Source organism: Desmodus rotundus, chromosome 6 (assembly GCF_022682495.2).
Source record: "Desmodus rotundus isolate HL8 chromosome 6, HLdesRot8A.1, whole genome shotgun sequence".
Classification (NCBI taxonomy): domain Eukaryota; kingdom Metazoa; phylum Chordata; class Mammalia; order Chiroptera; family Phyllostomidae; genus Desmodus; species Desmodus rotundus.
The window spans coordinates 66,187,683-66,205,356 of NC_071392.1; the positions used below are offsets into that span (position 1 = coordinate 66,187,683).

The window sequence follows — 17,674 nt, forward strand, 5'->3', positions numbered from 1 at the left end:
TGTGATCCCTCCTGCTTTGTTCTTCTTTCTCAAAATTGCTGCAGCTATTCAGGGTCGTTTATGGTTCCATATAAATTTCTGAAATGTTTGTTCTATATCTGTGAAATATGTCATGGGTACTCTAATAGGGATTGCATTGAATCTGTAAATTGCTTTGGGTAGTATGGCCATTTTGATGATGTTAATTCTTCCAATCCATGAGCATGGTACATGCTTCCATTTGTTTGTGTCTTCCTTAATTTCTTTCTTCAGTGTTGTGGAGTGTTCTAAGATCAGGTCTTTTACCTTCTTGGTTAGGTTTATTCCTAGGTACTTTATTTTTCTTGTTGCTATATCAATTGGGATTTTTTCCTGATTTTTGTTTTTGCTGTTTTGTTGTTGGTATACAGAAATGCCTTTGATTTCTGAGTATTGACTTTGTATGCAGCTGTTTTACCAAATTCATTTATCAGGTCAAGTAGTTTTTTTGTGGAATCTGTAGGATTTTCCATATACATATCATGTCATGTGCAAGCAGTGACAGTTTCATTTCCTCCTTTCCAATTTCGATGCCTTTTTTTTTTCTTGTCTGATTGCTGTGGCTAGGACTTCCAATACTATATTGAATAGGAGTGATGAGAGAGGGCATCCTTGTCTTGTTCCTGATCTTAGTGGGAAAGCTCTAAGATTTTGTCCATTGAATATGATGTTGGCTGCAGGTCCCTCATATATTGCCTTTATTATGTTGAAGAATGCTCCCTCCATTCCCACCTTGCTGAGTGTTTTTATCAGAAATGGGTGCTGTATCTTATCAAATGCTTTTTCCGCATCTATTGATATGATCCTGTGATTTTTGTCTTTACTGTTGTTGATTTGATGCATTATGTTTATTGACTTGCAAATATGGTAACATCCTTGCATCCCTGGGATGAATCCTACTTGGTCATAGTGTTTGATCTTTTTAATGTATTACTGGATGCGGTTTGCCAATATTTTGTTGAGAATTTTAGCATCTATGTTCAGCAGTGATATTGGCCTGAGTTATCTTTCTTTGTTGTTTCTTTATGTGGTTTTGGGATTAGGATGATGATGGCTTCATAAAAAGAGTTTGGGAATCTTCCATCATTTTGGATTTTTTCAAATAGTCTGTGAAGGATAGGGGTTAGCTCTTCCTTAAATGCTCTGTAGAATTCTCCTGTGAAACCATCTGGTCCAGGGCTTTTGTGTGTTGTGAGTTTCTTGATTACTGCTTGAATTTCATCTGCTGTTATTGGTCAGTTCAGGTTTTTTGCTTCTTCTTCATTCAGTTTTGGAAGATTATATGTTTCCAGATGTGTGTCCATTTCACCTAAATTTTCAAATTTCTTGGTGTACAGTTCTTCATAGTTATTTCTTACAATCCTTTGTATTTCTGTGGTATCAGTTATAATCTCTCCTCTTTCATTTCTAATTGTGTTTATTTGGATCCTCTCTCTTTTTTTCTTGATGGGCCTACTTAAGGCTTGTCGATTTTGTTTATCTTTTCAAAGAACCAGCTCCTGGATTTGTTGATCCTTACAATTGTGCTTTTAGTCTCTATGTCATTTAACCCTGCTCTGATCTTGGTTATTTCCTTCCTTCTGCTTGCTCTGGTTGTCTTTGTTGTTGTTCTTTCAGTTCTTCTAGGCATAGGGTTAGGTTGTTTGTTTGAAATGTTTCTATGTTTTTAGGTAGGCCTGTATTGCTATGAACTTCCCTCTCAGGACTGCCTGTGTAGTGACCCATATGTTTTGGGTTGTTGTGAGTTCTTTTTCAATTTTTTCCAGAAAATTTTGATTTCTTCCCTAATCTCATTCTTGACCCATTCTTTGTTTAATGGCATGCTCTTCAGTCTCCATGATTTTGAGTGTTTTGTGTTTTTTTTTTTCCTTTGGGGTTGATTTCTAGTTTCAGTCCCTTGTGGTCAGAGAAAATGCTTGATATGATTTCACTTTTCTTGAATTTGTTGAGGCTTGCTTTGTGTCCTATCATGTGGTCTATCTTTGAAAATGTTACATGTACACTTGAAAAGAATGTGTATTTTGCTTCTTTGGGATGAAAATCTCTTTATATATCAGTTAAGTCCATTTCCTCTAGGGTATTGTTAAATGACACACTATCCTTGTTGATATTTTGTTTAGAAGATCTCTCCATTTTTGACAGTGGGGTGTTAAAGTACCCTACTATAATTGTGTTGCTCTCAATATTTTACTTGAAGTCCTTCAAGATTTTCTTTATGTATTTGGGTGCTCCTATTATGGATGCGTATATATTTAAAATGTTTATGTCTTCTTGGTGGATTCTTCCTTTGAATATTATGAAGTGACATTCTGGGTCTCTCTTTTTGGCCCTTCCTTTGAAGTCTATTTTGGGTGATATGAGTATTGCTACCTCAACTTTTTTTTCCTGTCTGTTTGAAAAATTTTTTCCAGCCCTTCACTGTCAGTCTTTGTAGGTCTTTTGTCCTGAGGTGGGTCTCTTGTAGGCAGCATATGTGTGAGTCATGTTTTCTTATCCATTCAGCTATTCTAAGTCTTTTGATTGTAGCGTTTAATCCATTTACATTTAAGTTTATTATTGATAGGTAGTTATTCATTGCCATTTTTTCATACCTGTGTTCTTCTCTTTCTCTCTCTCTCTCTCTCTCTCTCTCTCTCTCTCTCTCTCTCTCTCTCTCTCTCTCTCTCTCTCTCTCTCTCTCTTTTCCTTCCTTTCCTTAAAGCAGTCCCTTTAGCATCTCTTGCAGATCTGGTTTGGTGGAGGTGTATTGTTTGAGATATTTTGTCTGGGAAGCTCTTTATTTGGCCTTCTATCTTGATTGAGAGCCTTGCTGGGTAAGGTAGCCTTGGTTGCAGGTCTCTAGTTATCATTACTTGGAATAATTTTTTGCCATTCTCTTCTGGCTTGGAGTGTTTCCATTGAGAGGTCAGTTGCTAGCCTTATTGGTGCTCCCTTGTATTTTACTTCATTTTTCTCCCTTTCTGTCTTTAAGATCCTCTCTTTGTCTTGGAATATTTCCATTTTAATTAATATGTGTCTTGCAATGGGCCTCTTTGGGTTCCTCTTGCTTGGGACCCTGTTTTTCCTGGATTTGTGTGACTTTTTCTCTCATCAGATTAGGGAAATTTTCCATCATTCTCCATCAAAAATAGGTTTGGAAAACCTGTTTCTTAATCAGGTTTTCTATCCCTTGCTCTTCTTCTTCTCCTTCTGGTATCCCTATTATACGGATACTATTATGTTTCATGTTGTCTTGCATTGCCCTTAATCCCTCTTCATTCTTTCTGAGCCTCTTTTCCCTTACTTTCTCTTTTTGGATGTTTTTTTCTACTTTGTCCTCCAGCTTGCTGATCCGATCCTCAGCTTCATCAAGTCTGCTTTTGATTCCTTCTACTGTGTTCTTCAGTTCAGAAATTATATTTTTCATTTCCTCTTGGCCCTTGTTGATAGTTTCTATTTCCTTTTCATGTTGATACAGTTTGCAGTGAGTTCATTGTGGTTTCCCTGTAGTTTCTAGTTGTTCTCTGTGAGTTCAGTGAGCTTCCTGATAACCATTGTTTTGAACTCAGTATCTGATAGTTGACTTGCCTCTTTTTCAGTTAGCATTCTTTCTGAGGCTTCCTCCTTTCCTTTCATTTGGGGATTGTTTGTTTGTCTTCCCATTTTTTTTTTGAGACTCTTCTTGTTAGCCTCTGCTTCTTAAATTGATCTATTCTGACTCGCTGGGTTTATGGTATGAACTTCTATGGTAGAATGCCAGTGGGATTTAGTGTTGCCATCTCCCTAATCTCCTGAGCTCACTGGTCTTGAGCTGGCATTCATGGGTGTAACAGGGTCTAACTCTGGTCTTTTCAGAGCTCCAGGTTTCATTGTCTCACCTGTGGGAAAAGGAGAAATAAGAAAAACAAACAAACAAAAAAAGTATAAGTGACCAAAGGCAAAAGGAATGGAAAGGGAATGGAATGAAGGAAGGAAGGAAGGAAGAAGGAATAAAAAAAGATCAGAGGCAAGATAAGAAGGAATTTTAACAAAAAATAAAATAAATAAATAAATAAATAAATAAAAGAAGGCAGGAAGAAGGAATAAAAAAGTAAAGGATGGAAGGAAGAAGGAATAAAAAAAGAAAGAAGGACATAAAGGAAGAAGGAATTTAGGGGGAAAGGAAAAAAAAATGTCTTCTGCTGGCTTTAAATCTGTCAGGTTAGTTCTACTGTTCTTCCTGTCTCTGAGACCTGAGGGGCTCCTTGGAGGGATTGGTTTCACTTTTCTCCCTTCCTGAGCCACACTGTTCACTGTTGACCAGCCTCCAGTCCAGTTCCTCAGGGTCCTTCTGCTCCCCCCTAGGCCTTTAGTTCACCAGTTGTGCTGTCCTTGAGGTGCACCAATTACGGGCAACTCACACTCCACCTTCTTGCTCTTTGCTGTCCTAGATGCTAAGGGCTCTCAGTGCTCCTTCAGTGTAGTTCAGCCCCCTACTGAGTCAAGTCTTTCCAGGGACTGCAGTGTCCCCTAGCCTTGCAGCTCTCCTCTGCTGGGTGTTCTGCCTTCCTCCTAGAGAGCGAGTAGGCCCTGTAGGCTCTGTGAACAGGGGCTAGGTGGGAGGTATTCAGTTTGTGGTGCTTCAGTTGTGGTCGCCCTGGGCAGCCAGACTTTTGATTGGGTTGCGTAGGGATCCTGGGCTTTGGGTCTGTGTGCCTGGGATGTCCAGCTGCTGATCAGACTGCGTACCCACCCGAGGTTTCATGTGTGGGCACCTGGGCTGCTGATTGGCATTGGCACCCACCTGGAGGCCTTGGGTCTGTGCACCCAGGCAGTTGGGCTGCTGATCTGGGTGCGCACTGATCCCAGTCTTTGGGCCTGTGAGCCTGGGCAGTTAGGTTGCTGATCAGAGTGCACAACCACCTGGGATTTCAGGTGTGGGCGCCCAGGCCTCTTCAAGGTGCTCACCCACCTGGGGTTTTAGGTGTGGGCTCCCAGGGCACTGATTGGTGTACCTACCCACCAGGGGGCTTTGGGCCTGTGCATCTAGGCAGCTGGGACTCTGATCGGGGTGCCCACCAACTGGGCTTCAGGTGTGTGCTGGGGCTGCTTATCCGGTGTTCACAGTCCAGGGGCTGAGGGGGTGGGGGAGCAAGAGGCCATGGCTGCTGTGGAGAATTCTCTAAACAGCTGTTGAGTGCCTTTATTTTCTCTTTTTCTTTTTGAGAAATTCTTCCTATTCAAGCCCCTCCCATGCCAAATAAGCACCTGGCCTCTCACACAGCCTGACTCTCTCCCAAGAATCTTGCAGCAGACCGTGTACCCCAGCCGGTGGCTTCAGCTGCCCTGGTCCCTGTGCTGGTTTCAGGGACATTATTGTCCTTAAGCACTCTTCTTACCATCTGATCTTTCAATGTCCTCTACAATTTTTCATCTCCGATTTTCATATATGCTGGAATACCGTTGGCTGTTCTCTCTGTTCTTCAGATCAGCTAGGCCTTTCACTGGTGCGGAGGGGACGTGGACTCTGCTCCCACCTATCTCACCTCCATCTTCTCTAGGATTTCTATTACCAGTGTTTTGAACTGTGCATCTGATAGGTTGGCTATCTCTTTGTGACTTAGTTGTATTTCTTCTGGAGATTTGATCTGTTCTTTCATTTGGGCCATTTTTTTGTCTTGGCACGCCTGTTATGTAAAGGGGCGGAGCCTTAGGTGTTCACCAGGGCGGGGTGCTGCTTGCGCCTGCACTGTTAGGCTGTATGTGGGGGAGGGTCCGATAGGGAGCAATGGCACTTGCTCCATTCTCTTCTGGATTTCAGTCACTTCCCCAGCTACCCACAATCAAATTGGGCCCTTCTGATGCTGCTTCCCGAGTGTGTGTGTATGTGTGTACATTCTAGGACCCTGTGGGTATCTCCAAGGTACTCTCCTGTGAGGCTGGGAGTTTCTCCCACTGCCACCTCAACCCCCACAGGTGTTTTCAATCAGTGGTTTGAGGCTTTATTTCCTTGTGCTGGAACTCTGGGTTGCATGATCTGCCACCCGGTCCACCAGTTGCTGCCTGGCCGCCCGCTGCATCTTTCCCAGCCCTGCTCTATAATCTGCCGCCTTCCCGTAAATCCTCTTCACCTGGCTGCCCATCTCCGCCCCTCCTACAGGTCTGCATGAATGTATTCTTTATCTCCTTGGTTGTCAGACTTCCATACAGTTCGATTTTCTGTCAGTTCTGGTTGGTTTTTTGTTTTTAAATTGTTGTTGTTCTTCTTTTGGTTGTGTGAGGAGGCACAGTGTGTCTACCTACGCCTCCATCTTGGCTGGAAGTCCCTCTTGGCAGGTTTTAGTGTCAGTATTATTTTGGACTCATAAAATGTCTTAGGAAGAACTGCTTTTTCTTTTCTTTTTACTTTTTTTTTAAATATATTTATTGATTATGCTATTACAGTTGTCCCATTTCCCCCCCCCCACTCCACTCCATCCTGCCCACCCCCCTCCCTCCCACATTCCTCCCTCATAGTTCATGTCCATGGGTCATACTTATAAGTTCTTTGGCTTCTACATTTCCTACACTATTTTTACCCTCCCCCTGTCTATTTTCCACCTATCATCTATGCTACTTATTCTCTGTACCTTTACCCCCCTCTCCCCCTCCCACTCCCTTATTGACAACCCTCATGTTCTAGTTGTTTGCCTAGTTTTCTCTCGTTTTTGTTTTAGGTGTGGTCGTTAATAACTGTGAGTTTGCTGTCATTTTTACTGTTCCTATTTTTTATCTTCTTTTTCTTAGGTAACTCCCTTTAACATTTCATATAATAAGGGCTTGGTGATGATGAGCTTCTTTAACTTGACCTTATCTGAGAAGCACTTTATCTTCCCTTCCATTCTAAGTGATAGCTTTGCTGGATACAGTAATCTTGGATGTAGGTCCTTGCGTTTAATCTTGGGTAATGTACTTATGATGTGTCTTGTTGTGTTCCTCCTTGGGTCCAGCTTCTTTGGGACTCTCTGAGCTTCCTGGACTTCCCGGAAGTCTATTTCCTTTGCCAGATCGGGGAAGTTCTCCATTATTTGTTCAAATATGTTTTCAATTTTTTGTTCTTTCTCTTCTCTTTCTGGCACCCCTATAATTCGGATGTTGGAACGTTTCAAGGTGTCCTGGAGGTTCCTGAGCCTCTCCTCATTTTTCCAACTTCTTGTTTCTTCATTCTTTTCTGGTTGGATGTTTGTTTCTTCCTTCTGGTCCATACCATTGATTTGAGTCCCAGTTTCCTTCTCATCACTATTGGTTCCCTGTACATTTTCCTTTGTTTCTCTTAGCATAGGCTTCATTTCTTCATCTGTTTTTCGAACAGATTCCACCAAGTCTGTGAGCATATTGATAACCAGTGCTTTGAACTGTGCATCCGATAGGTTGGCTATCTCTTCGTCGCTTAGTTGTATTTTTTCTGGAGCTTTGAAGTGTTCTGTCATTTGGGCCATTTTTGTTTGTTTGTTTGTTTGTCTTGGCGTGTCTGTTACTTTAAGGGGTGGAGCCTTAGTTGTTCTCCGGGGCGGGGTAACGCTGGTCCTGGGCTGTGACACTGTACGTGGGGGAGGGGCTGAGAGGGAGCAATGGCGCCTGCCTCACTCTCCTCCGGCTTTCAATCTTTCACTTCGCTACCCACAGTCAAACTGGGCCCCTCTGGTGCTGGTTCCCGAGTGGGTGGGCTTGTGCACACTCTAGGCCCCTGTGGGTCTCTCCAACGACCTCTCCCGTGAGGCTGGGAGTCTCTCCTGCTGCTGCCCCAACCCCCACGGGCGTTTTCAATCAAAGGTTTGAGGCTTTATTTCCCCGAGCTGGAGCCCTGGGTTGCGCAGTCTGCTTCACTGCCCACCATTCATCCGGTTTATCTGTGGGCGAATGTGGTGCTGCAGGGTGCTACCCACCACTCTGAGTCCGGCCCTCTGGGTTTATCTGTGCAAATATGGGGCCGTAGGGTCTGCTAGTGCTCAGACTGCCTGCGCCATTTGTCCCACACTCCGCCAGTCTCAGTCCCGCCACAGCCACGTGAGTCCTCTCCACCCCGGTGCCTGTCTCTGCCCCTCCTACCAATCTGGATGAATGTTTATTTTCTATTTCCTTGGTGTCAGTCCCCCTTGCTGTTCAATTCTCTGTCAGTTCTGGTTGTGCGAGGAGGTGCAGTGTGTCTACCTACGCCGCCATCTTGGTTCTCCCTTTTTACTTTTTCAGAAAAGTTTGGGAAAAATAGATATCAAATATTCTTTGAATATTTGGTAAAATTTACTAGTGAATGCATCTAGTCCTGGACTTTTTAAAAAGGTTTTTGATGGTTATTTCAATTGACAGTCTATTTAGATTTTCCAATTTTTCATGATCCAGTCTAGGAAGGTTTTATATTTCTAGGAACTTATTCATTTCTTCTAGTTTTTTAAATTTGTTGGCATATAGTTTTCATAGTATTCTAGTAGTATCCTTTGCATGTCTATGTCTGTGGTAACTTCTTTTTCATTTCTAATTGTCATTATATGAGTCTTTTCTCTTTTTTCTTTAGTGATCCTAGGCAGGGGGTTGTCAATTTTATTAATCCTTTCAAAGAACCATCTCTTGTTGTTCTTAATTTCATTTAATTCTGATCTAATTTTTTCATTATTTCCTTTCTTCTGTTGAATTTTGGTTGCTATTTTCTAGTTCTTTAAGATATAATGTTAGGTTGTTTACTTCAGATTTCTGTTTTTTCTTGACACAGGCCTGTAATGTTATCAACTTCCCTCTTATTACTGCTTTCACTGCATTCCAGAAGTTTTGATATGTCTTCTTGTTATTCTCATTTATCTCTACATACTTTTTGACCTCAAGTTTTAATACTTTTTGATCTACTCATTTTGTAGTAGTATATTGTTTAATTTCTACATATTTGTGGGTTTCTTTATATCTTCTTGCAGTTGTTTTCTAATTTCAAAGCATGCAGTCAGAGAATATGCTTGGTATAATTTCAATCATCTCAAATTTGTTGAGGGTAGTTTTGTGACCCAATATATGCTCTATTCTTGAAAATGTTCTGTGTATCCTGTAGATGAGTGTATAAAAGCTCTGTAAATGTCAGTCATTCCATTTGGTCTAAGATGTCACTTAAGGCTGATATTTCTTTATTGATTTTCTGTTGGGATGAACTGTCTAGATTGTTAGTGGAGTATTCCCTTTAGTTCTGTTGGCAGTTTCTTTATATATTTCAGTGCTCCTTACATATATGAAGTATTATGTCTTCTTGATGGGGTATCCCTTCTATCATTATGAAATACTCATCTTTGTCTCTTGTTATCTTTGTTACTTTGAATTCTATTTTGTCAGATATAGGTATGCTCAAGTCTCTCTCTTCTTCCCTCTGTCATCTCTAGATTTGTATCTTTGATATCAATAATCCCTTACTCCATGTGGTCTGCTCTATTACCTATGCTCATTAGTTCATTCTTGATCTCTTTTTATTGAGTTCTTCATTGCCAGAATTTCTATTTGGTTCTTTTTTTTACAGTTCTAATCCCTTTGGTAAAGTACACATTTTGTTCATTGATTTATTTTCTTAGCTCATTAAACTGCCTGACTGTACTTTCTACATCTTGTTGAGTTTTTTCAGAACTCCGATCTTGATTTCTCTGTCATTTATATTATATATTTCCATGTCTTTAAGTGTGCTTTTTGGAGGTTTTTCATTTTCTTTCTGAGCTGCCTCACTACCTTAGTTATTCATGCTATTTGATGGATTCCTTCTCTGTCTAAGCATCTATGTATGAGTTGCACTTCTCTAGCAGATTAATATAAAGAAGTCTTTTGTATTATTTTCAAATAAGTGACACTGAATCATAAGTATTTTTTAGCTTTGTGAAATCTCAGTGCTGTCCCACTGAAGCCAGACATTGCTGCCAGAGTAGCCACGATTCATGAAGGTGAGTTGGTTTGAGGAAACCTAGCAGCCTTCAGTGTTGTTTTGCCCTCACCCTTCCAGTAATGGTGACTTCAGTGGGGTCTCCCCCAGGCTTGACCCTAGAACCACAAATGTGCCTTTTTCTCAGGGAAAAAAGTGATTCTCTAGTACCAGTTCTCAGGTTTGCACATAATGTGCCCTGTAATCCAACACCAAATGTGAAGGCAGGTGAGTTCTGGGAAGCTGTGGGGTTGCCAGGCTCTGTGGTTTTGTTTCTCTGTCTGGAATGCTAACTGCCAATGGCAACAATCACATACTCATGCTATCTCCTTTTCCAGGTTTCTGGCCTTAGCTGCAGCTAGTGATGCTAACTTATTCAAGAATACCCAATGAATCTCTGCTTTTTCCTGCTTAATGGTGACTCAGTCACAACCCAATTCCTCCCCTGCCCAAGCTGATCCTGCTTTGAACTACCTACTGCATGGCTTCATGGCTCATCTCAGCTTTTCTCCCTTCTTGCCTCCTCATTCATTCCCACTTGTCCACATTTAGATGTTTCATAGATCTCTCAGGCATGTTTGTGAGCTCTGCACAGAATCTTTTGTTGAGTTACAGATGTTCAAAGTGTTGAAAATTCAAGGGTAGAAACCATAGGTATCTTTATGCTGCCATTCATCTGATGTCACTCTTTAATACATATTTTAGATTCCTTAATGTGACTCGAGTGGTGCAGAAGAAAGAAGGTATGCTGAGAATAAGTATTCATTAGTGGAGTCAAGCTCAGGTATATCCTGGGCCCCAAGTGCCATCCATAGATGATCCAAAAGGAAGAAGGGTGTTGGTAGAAGGTCAGCCCTCATTTGCACACCTGGCAGAGTGCTTACACTGTGGAAACTCAACTCAAAAGTATTTTTCTTTATTCTTACCTGATCATAAGCTTATTGATTTGAGAGAATGAGGAAAGGTGAGAGAGAGAGAGATAGGAGTAGAAATAGAGAGAGAGGTTGCCGCCTGTATGCACCTGGACTGGGGATCAAATCTGCAACCTAGGTATGTGCCCTGACCATGGATTGAACCTGCAAACTTTTGGTGCATGGGAAAACACTCCAACATACTTCACCACCCTAGTAGGGAACAATATAATTTTTAAACTAGCAAAATTTTAAATTTTCAACACATCTATATAGGTTAAAATGAGTTACATGATAAAATTTCATTACTGATATTTCTTGTTAGAAAATTAGCTTTTATGAATATTTGCACTGTTATTTGCTCATTGTTTTCTTGTCTGGGAGAGAATGACACAAAATCAATGAAGCATTGGTTTTAGTTGCCAAAAGCCTGATGTGAGGGAATAAAATCTAGTTCACATAAAGTAGGTTCTTTTTCTGTTGTGGAGCTTTTATTTTTAAGTCATGTTATGTACCTGAGAGAAAAGTCTAGTTTTGAGGAAGAAAAGAATGTTTCTAAGTGCTAATTAATATGAAAACTGTTGACACAGAAAGCTAAATAAATATTTTTGCAAGAAACATGTAGAAAAGAACATTTTGATAAATTAACAGTCAACACAAAACAATTATGAAAAAGAGAGGTCTTCACACATATTTATGGCTAAAATTTTAAAATTTCAATTCAAATAATTCAAACTAAGCTTTTAATTTTAAATTTTTTTACAAAAGAAAACTAAAAAATATCTTAAATTTCCATTATTTTTATTACATATTGAGGAATACTAAATAGTACTTACCAAGGTGAAAAACTATCAATACATATCTTTATCTGCAACCTATATAATAGTGGCAAATAGAAAAGCAAGTTGCGTTTTAAACATTACTGTCCTGAAGATTGTTAAGCAGTAAAAACAAGACAATCACATACAAAAAAAAAGTCTGTAAAGTTAGAGAACAGTCCCCAAGACCACACCTGCCCTTACTTCTGACAAACCTGAAAGTGTAGGGAACCCCATAACCACTCTCAGGTTTTAGAATTTGCTAGAAAAAGTCAGAGATCATTGAATGCTGTCATACCTATGGTTACAATTTGTTGCAGGGAAAGGATGCAGGCAAAAATAAGCCAATGGAAGAGATGCATGAGGCAGAGGCTATGAAAGTTCCATATGTGGAAATTCCCATTGTTCTCTTTCAATGAGTTCATGGACAAGACTAAATTCCTGTCAATTATGTGTGATGATGCATCAGGACTTTTTCCAACCAGTCAAGTATCTCAGAACCTTGGATTTCAATTTTACTGGGGCTTGGTCTCCTAAAAATTGTTGGCCACTTACATGGCCAACATCAGTCTCCAGCCTTTACCCTAAATCACAGTTTCACTGTATGGCATGGCCTAAAGATCCCAGGTGAACAAAGTCAGTCTCATCAGGCATAAGATTCTAACAGCTTAGAGATTATATTCCAGGACCTCTCTTTGTATAAGGTTAATTGTTTACCACATACATAATTTTACTAATACTACACAAGTTCTATATTTTGAATATTGCAAAACAAGGTCATATTCCAACTCTATTAATAATTATCCAGTCGTATGCTCTTCTTTCTTCCTTCTCTTCTAATAGCCCACAGACATGCACAATTCAAAATGGAACACTTGCTTCTAACTGATAATGTGGGATTTAAAAGCTCATGTCCATTTAAAAAATACAGGTTTGCTATTCATAGTGTGTAGCACACACACTGTGCTAGAAGTTCACATCCATTCAGAGAAACAATTTGATAATATGTGTTTAGATTTCTGAGTACAGGTCTTTTACCTCCTTGGTTAGGTTTATTCCTAGATACTTTATTTTTCTTGTTGCTATAGCAAGTGGGATTTTTTTTCCTAATTTCTGTTTCTAGTATTTCGTTGTTAGTGGACAAATATGCCTTTGATTTCTGAATGTTGACTTTGTATCCCTCTGCTTTGCCAAATTCACTTATTGGGTCAAGTAGTTTTTTGGAATCTGATCAACAAAACAAACAAGCAAAGTGTAAAGAGAGACATTGAAATAAAGAACAAACTGACAATAACCAGTGGGGAGGGGGGAGGAGGATAACAGGGGAAAGAAGGGGAAGTGTCATCAAGGAACATGTATAAAGGACCCATGGACAAAGCCAAAGGAGGGTAGTATTGGGAGGTGGGTGTGGTTATGGCAGGGGAAAGTGGTGGCAGGATAATGGAGACAACTGTACCAGAACAACAATAAAAAGGGAAAAGGAAAAAAATATATATGTGTTTAGATGTAGATTGTCTGGTCAGGACCACAATGTCTCAAAGCATTGTTGTTCAGACATGTGGACATTAATGTAATGAGATAAAGTGTTCAAAATAAGTACTTTTAGTACAAATCTAATCTTGAGAATTGTACTTTTAAATAATAAGCTTAGTTCTAACAGAAAGAGTAAACCTTATTATAATGAAGACTATGTGAAAATATTTTAGAAAACCTAACTTTTCATTAGTCAATTCAGACAATGTTTTTAAAGTAAAAATAAATAATAAGTAGGAAGAAAATAAATGGTCCACATACAGGAACAACAAAGGTAGTGAGACAAAATATAATTGTGCCTACCTGTAAGAATTTCTGCATGAAATAAATAGAAGCACAGTTGTAACAGATTAGGTACACTGTGTCCAAGTGTTTTTGTTTGAGATGATTTTTCAAGTCATAAATAAAAGTCACAATCAAGACTTGGAATAAATTCAATCAGTGGAAAGTGTTAGATGATTTATTTCACAATTATAAACTCAATTCTAAGTTTAAAAACTTTAGAATAATTCATGAAATACATTGTTCTTTCTATAGTGATTGTTATATTGGTAAAATGATGTTCAGCAGCACTTTTTCTACTTAATCAAAGTTATTTTCTTTTCATTTTGAATATTTCTAAGCCTCAGGCAAAGATCCCATCAGTAATGATTACTGTATGTCACATTCTGTACTGATTTTATGGACAAATTTAGAAGAAAAAGGAGAATCATTTGTCTCCTTTGAACACTAATTGCTTCAGTTTTTCTTTTCATAATTGTGTCTTTTGATAGCTCTCATAGCTTCTACTGATGGTCAAGTAGTTTTCTGGAACCTGATCAACAGAAAGAAAATAATTCTTCTCTTTTATATCAATTAGAAGAGTAAAATGATTTATATTCTATTTGAATTGTTAAAATTGTCTTATAAATAAGTTTATTTCACTTATTTTTTGCTATCAAAGATTACTTCAGTTTTCTCTATTTGAAAGCAATACAATTGATAATTAAGATCATCACTATTATATTACTGAGCATGTGCTAAAGGCCAGAGTCTATTTTTGGTACATTATACATATTATGTTTTTTAATTCATGTGACAGTCCTGTAGTGTATGCCATTGTTATTCTTATTTTACTGATTATGATATTGAAAAACTAAGAGTTTAATAAAATACTCCTTGTAACTTAGCTAGTAAATGATGAGTCCAGAATATGTATCCAGCCGCCTGCCTTCAGAGTTTACGTTGTTAGTCAGTAACTGCACTACAATACCTTAATATTAAAAAGGTCCTATTTGTAATTTACATTCTCCTCTATTTTCCCAAATACAGTTTTAAAAAATAAAACTTCTAGTTATTTTTCAATGTGAAGAGAATATTATATAAGAGTTAATAACAGTAAATCTGATTTAAATGACAAAGCTAGAAGGGTACCCTCACTGTCTCCCACCACCAAGCTTGGTTAGATTTTGTCTCATTTAAAGATTAGTTAAAATAAAACTAAGAGGTTAGCAAATTACTTACTCATGGAATACGTATGAAGACCATACTATAAGGCAGGATCATTTCTAGAGGCTGACATCTACTGCAGGAAAACACTCATTCATGTGCACTGAGAGATACATATGGGTGCTCATTGCAGCATCATTTGCAGAGTGTGTAGCCTCTGTCATAACTACTCAACTTTGCCTTTGCAGCATGAAAGGGTTCACAGACAACAGTAAATGAATAGACAAAGTACGTTACAAAATAACTATTTCCAAAATGCAATAAGGTTGAAGACAAGATTGAGCCTGTTGGCCATGGTTTGCTGAACCCTGCTGTAGAGTATAATTTTATGTGATGCTTATTTAATATAAACTGTATATTAACAAATACACACAAACTGCTTCTTTCATTACATCACACAACTTGGAGAAATATTGTATTAGTCTATGTCGTTATTTTTAAATTTATGTCAGTAGAAATCTTCACTATTAATGTACTAGCTTATTTAGCCATTCTTGTCTTGGTCAACATTTGAGTGGTTTTCATTTTTTTTCTTTGTAAAAAGGTTTTTATTATTAAATTTTTAATACAATTTTAAATTTCAATTCATTCGTATGTTTTTTGGTGCTTGTTCATAATCTCAAGTGAACCTGGATGGCTGAAGCATGAAAATAGAAATCGTGTTTTTAAGTATATATGTAGGTACATAGGTATATAGGTAAGTCAGTGTGTATTTAAATCATGAACTCCCAGGGGTCATATTTTACATGATATCACTTTGTCATCTTCTGAGTGTTGAAGAAGAGTGGTCATATTTATAACTTCACATTAACTGGGCAGTTCAGGAAAGAAGAACACCAAGAATGTTTTCTACCAGAATTATTCTGATAGTGTGCTTGACCTTATTAATTAATTTTCCTTTTATTTCAGGAACTCATTCATTTAATTTTTTTATATGACAGGGTAGATAAAATTAAATTTTATTAAAAACTAAATGCTATTCTACTAGTTGAGTGCTCCATACATTTAAGCAAGAAGCAGTGTCTTTTTTCTCTAGGTAGTTTTCTAAAAATGATGAAAAAATATAACAAGTGTCTTCTATTAATTCTTATTATGCTATCACTTAAATACATTTCAGCACTTTTTTATACTATTACACATTATTTCTAATTAGTGTGCATGTGTAAAGTATATTTCTAAAATATTATCAAAAGTTACATATCTTATGCCTTTTTTTCTCAACAATATAATTCCATATGAGGTACAAGGAGTGGGATAGCTAATTTTATTTGTCAACTTGGCTAAGCCAGAGCACCTAACTATTTGGTCAAACTTCACAGCTGTTTTGTGAAGATACTATTTTTGGATGAGATTAATTATGAATAAGAACACTTTGAGTAAGCAGATTGCTATCTGTAATGTGGATGAGACTCATCTAAATAATTGAAGGTCTTAAGGAAAAAACAGACCTCTGTGTATGCACACACAGACACACATACAAACACACCTTTGGAGAACTCAGACTAATACAGATTGGTATTTAACATATGGAATAATAGGTGTTAGTGGTGTGAGCATCAACCAGTCAGAAAAAGTGCTCAGCTATCTTAAAAATTAAAATTAAAAGAAAAAAAATCCCTTGCCCTGGCTGGTGTGGCTCAGTGGATTGAGCATAGGCTGTGAACCAAAGGGTCACCTGTTCAATTCCCAGTCAGGGCACATGCCTGGGTTGTGGCCCAGGTCCCCAGTGGTTATGTGAGAAGCAACCACACATTGATGTTTCTCTCCCTCCCTTCGCCTCTCTCTAAAAATAAATAAATAAAATACTTTTAAAAGCCTTATTTCAATTAGCATAATAATCTCCAGATCCATCCATGCTGTCTTAAAGGTAGATATCCTTTCTTTCTTTCTGCTGTGAAGTTTCCACTGTGTAAATGTACCACAGTTATTTGATCCACTCATTTAGTGATGGGCACTAAGGCTGTTTCCAGCACTTGGCTATTGTAAATTAGTGCTGCTATGGACATAGGGATGCACATGCTCTTTTCAATTTGTGTTTCAGGATTCTTATGGTAATTCTCAGCAGTGGAATCACTGGGTGAAAAGGAGATTCCATTTTTAGTTTTTTGAGAAAAGTCCATACAATTTTCCACAGTGGGTGTACCAGCCTGCATTCCCACCAATAGTGCACTAGGGTTCCCATTTTTCCCATATCTTCATAAGCACATGTTGTTTGCTGAATTTTTTGCTTTTTTTACTTCAATTTTTAAATTATTTTTTGTTGTTCAATTAAAGTTGTCTGCATTTTCTCCCCACCTCTCTACCCCACAGCAGCCAAACCCTCCTCCCTCCCCTGCCTCCAACCTCCCCCTTGGTTTTGTGTATGTGCCCTTTACAGCAGTTCCTGAAAACCCTTCTTCTCACTATCCCTACTCCTCCCATCAGGCTATTAATAGATGGTTCTTAATTTCAATGTCTCTGGTTATATTTTGTTTGCTTTTTTGTTGTTGATTATGTTCCAGTTAAAGGTGAGATCATATGGTATTTGTCCCTCACTGCCTGGCTTGTTTCACTTAGCAACATGCTCTCCAATTCCATCCATGCTGTTGCAAAGAGTAGGAGCTCCTTCTATCATTCTGCTTCATAGAATTCCACTGTGTAAATGTACCACAGTTTTTTGATCCACTCATTTGCTGATGAGCACTTAGGTTGCTTCCAGTACTTGGCTATTGTAAATTGTGCTGCTATGAACATTGGGGTGCATAGGTTATTTGGATTGGTGTTTAGGGGCTCTTAGGGTATAATCCCAACAGCAGAATTTCTGGGTCATAGGGCAGATCCAATTTTAGTTTTCTGAGGAAATTCTTTACTGTTTTCCACAGTGGCCTCACCAGTCTGCATTCCCACCAACAATGAACTAGGGTTCCCTTTCCTCCACATCCTCTCCAACATTTGTTTGTTGATTTGTTTATGTTGGCCACTCTGAATGGTGTGAGATGGTACCTCATTGTGATTTTAATTTGCATCTCTCTGATGACTATTGATGCTGA

The 17,674-nt window shown here is 38.6% G+C and overlaps 1 pseudogene; it reads right to left on the reverse strand.

Annotated features, from left to right (window-relative positions):
- Window positions 1-3,780: 3,780 nt before the first annotated feature.
- LOC112300485 (mRNA (2'-O-methyladenosine-N(6)-)-methyltransferase pseudogene) overlaps window positions 3,781-17,674 on the reverse strand; it is a 56,469-nt pseudogene continuing 42,575 nt past the window's right edge.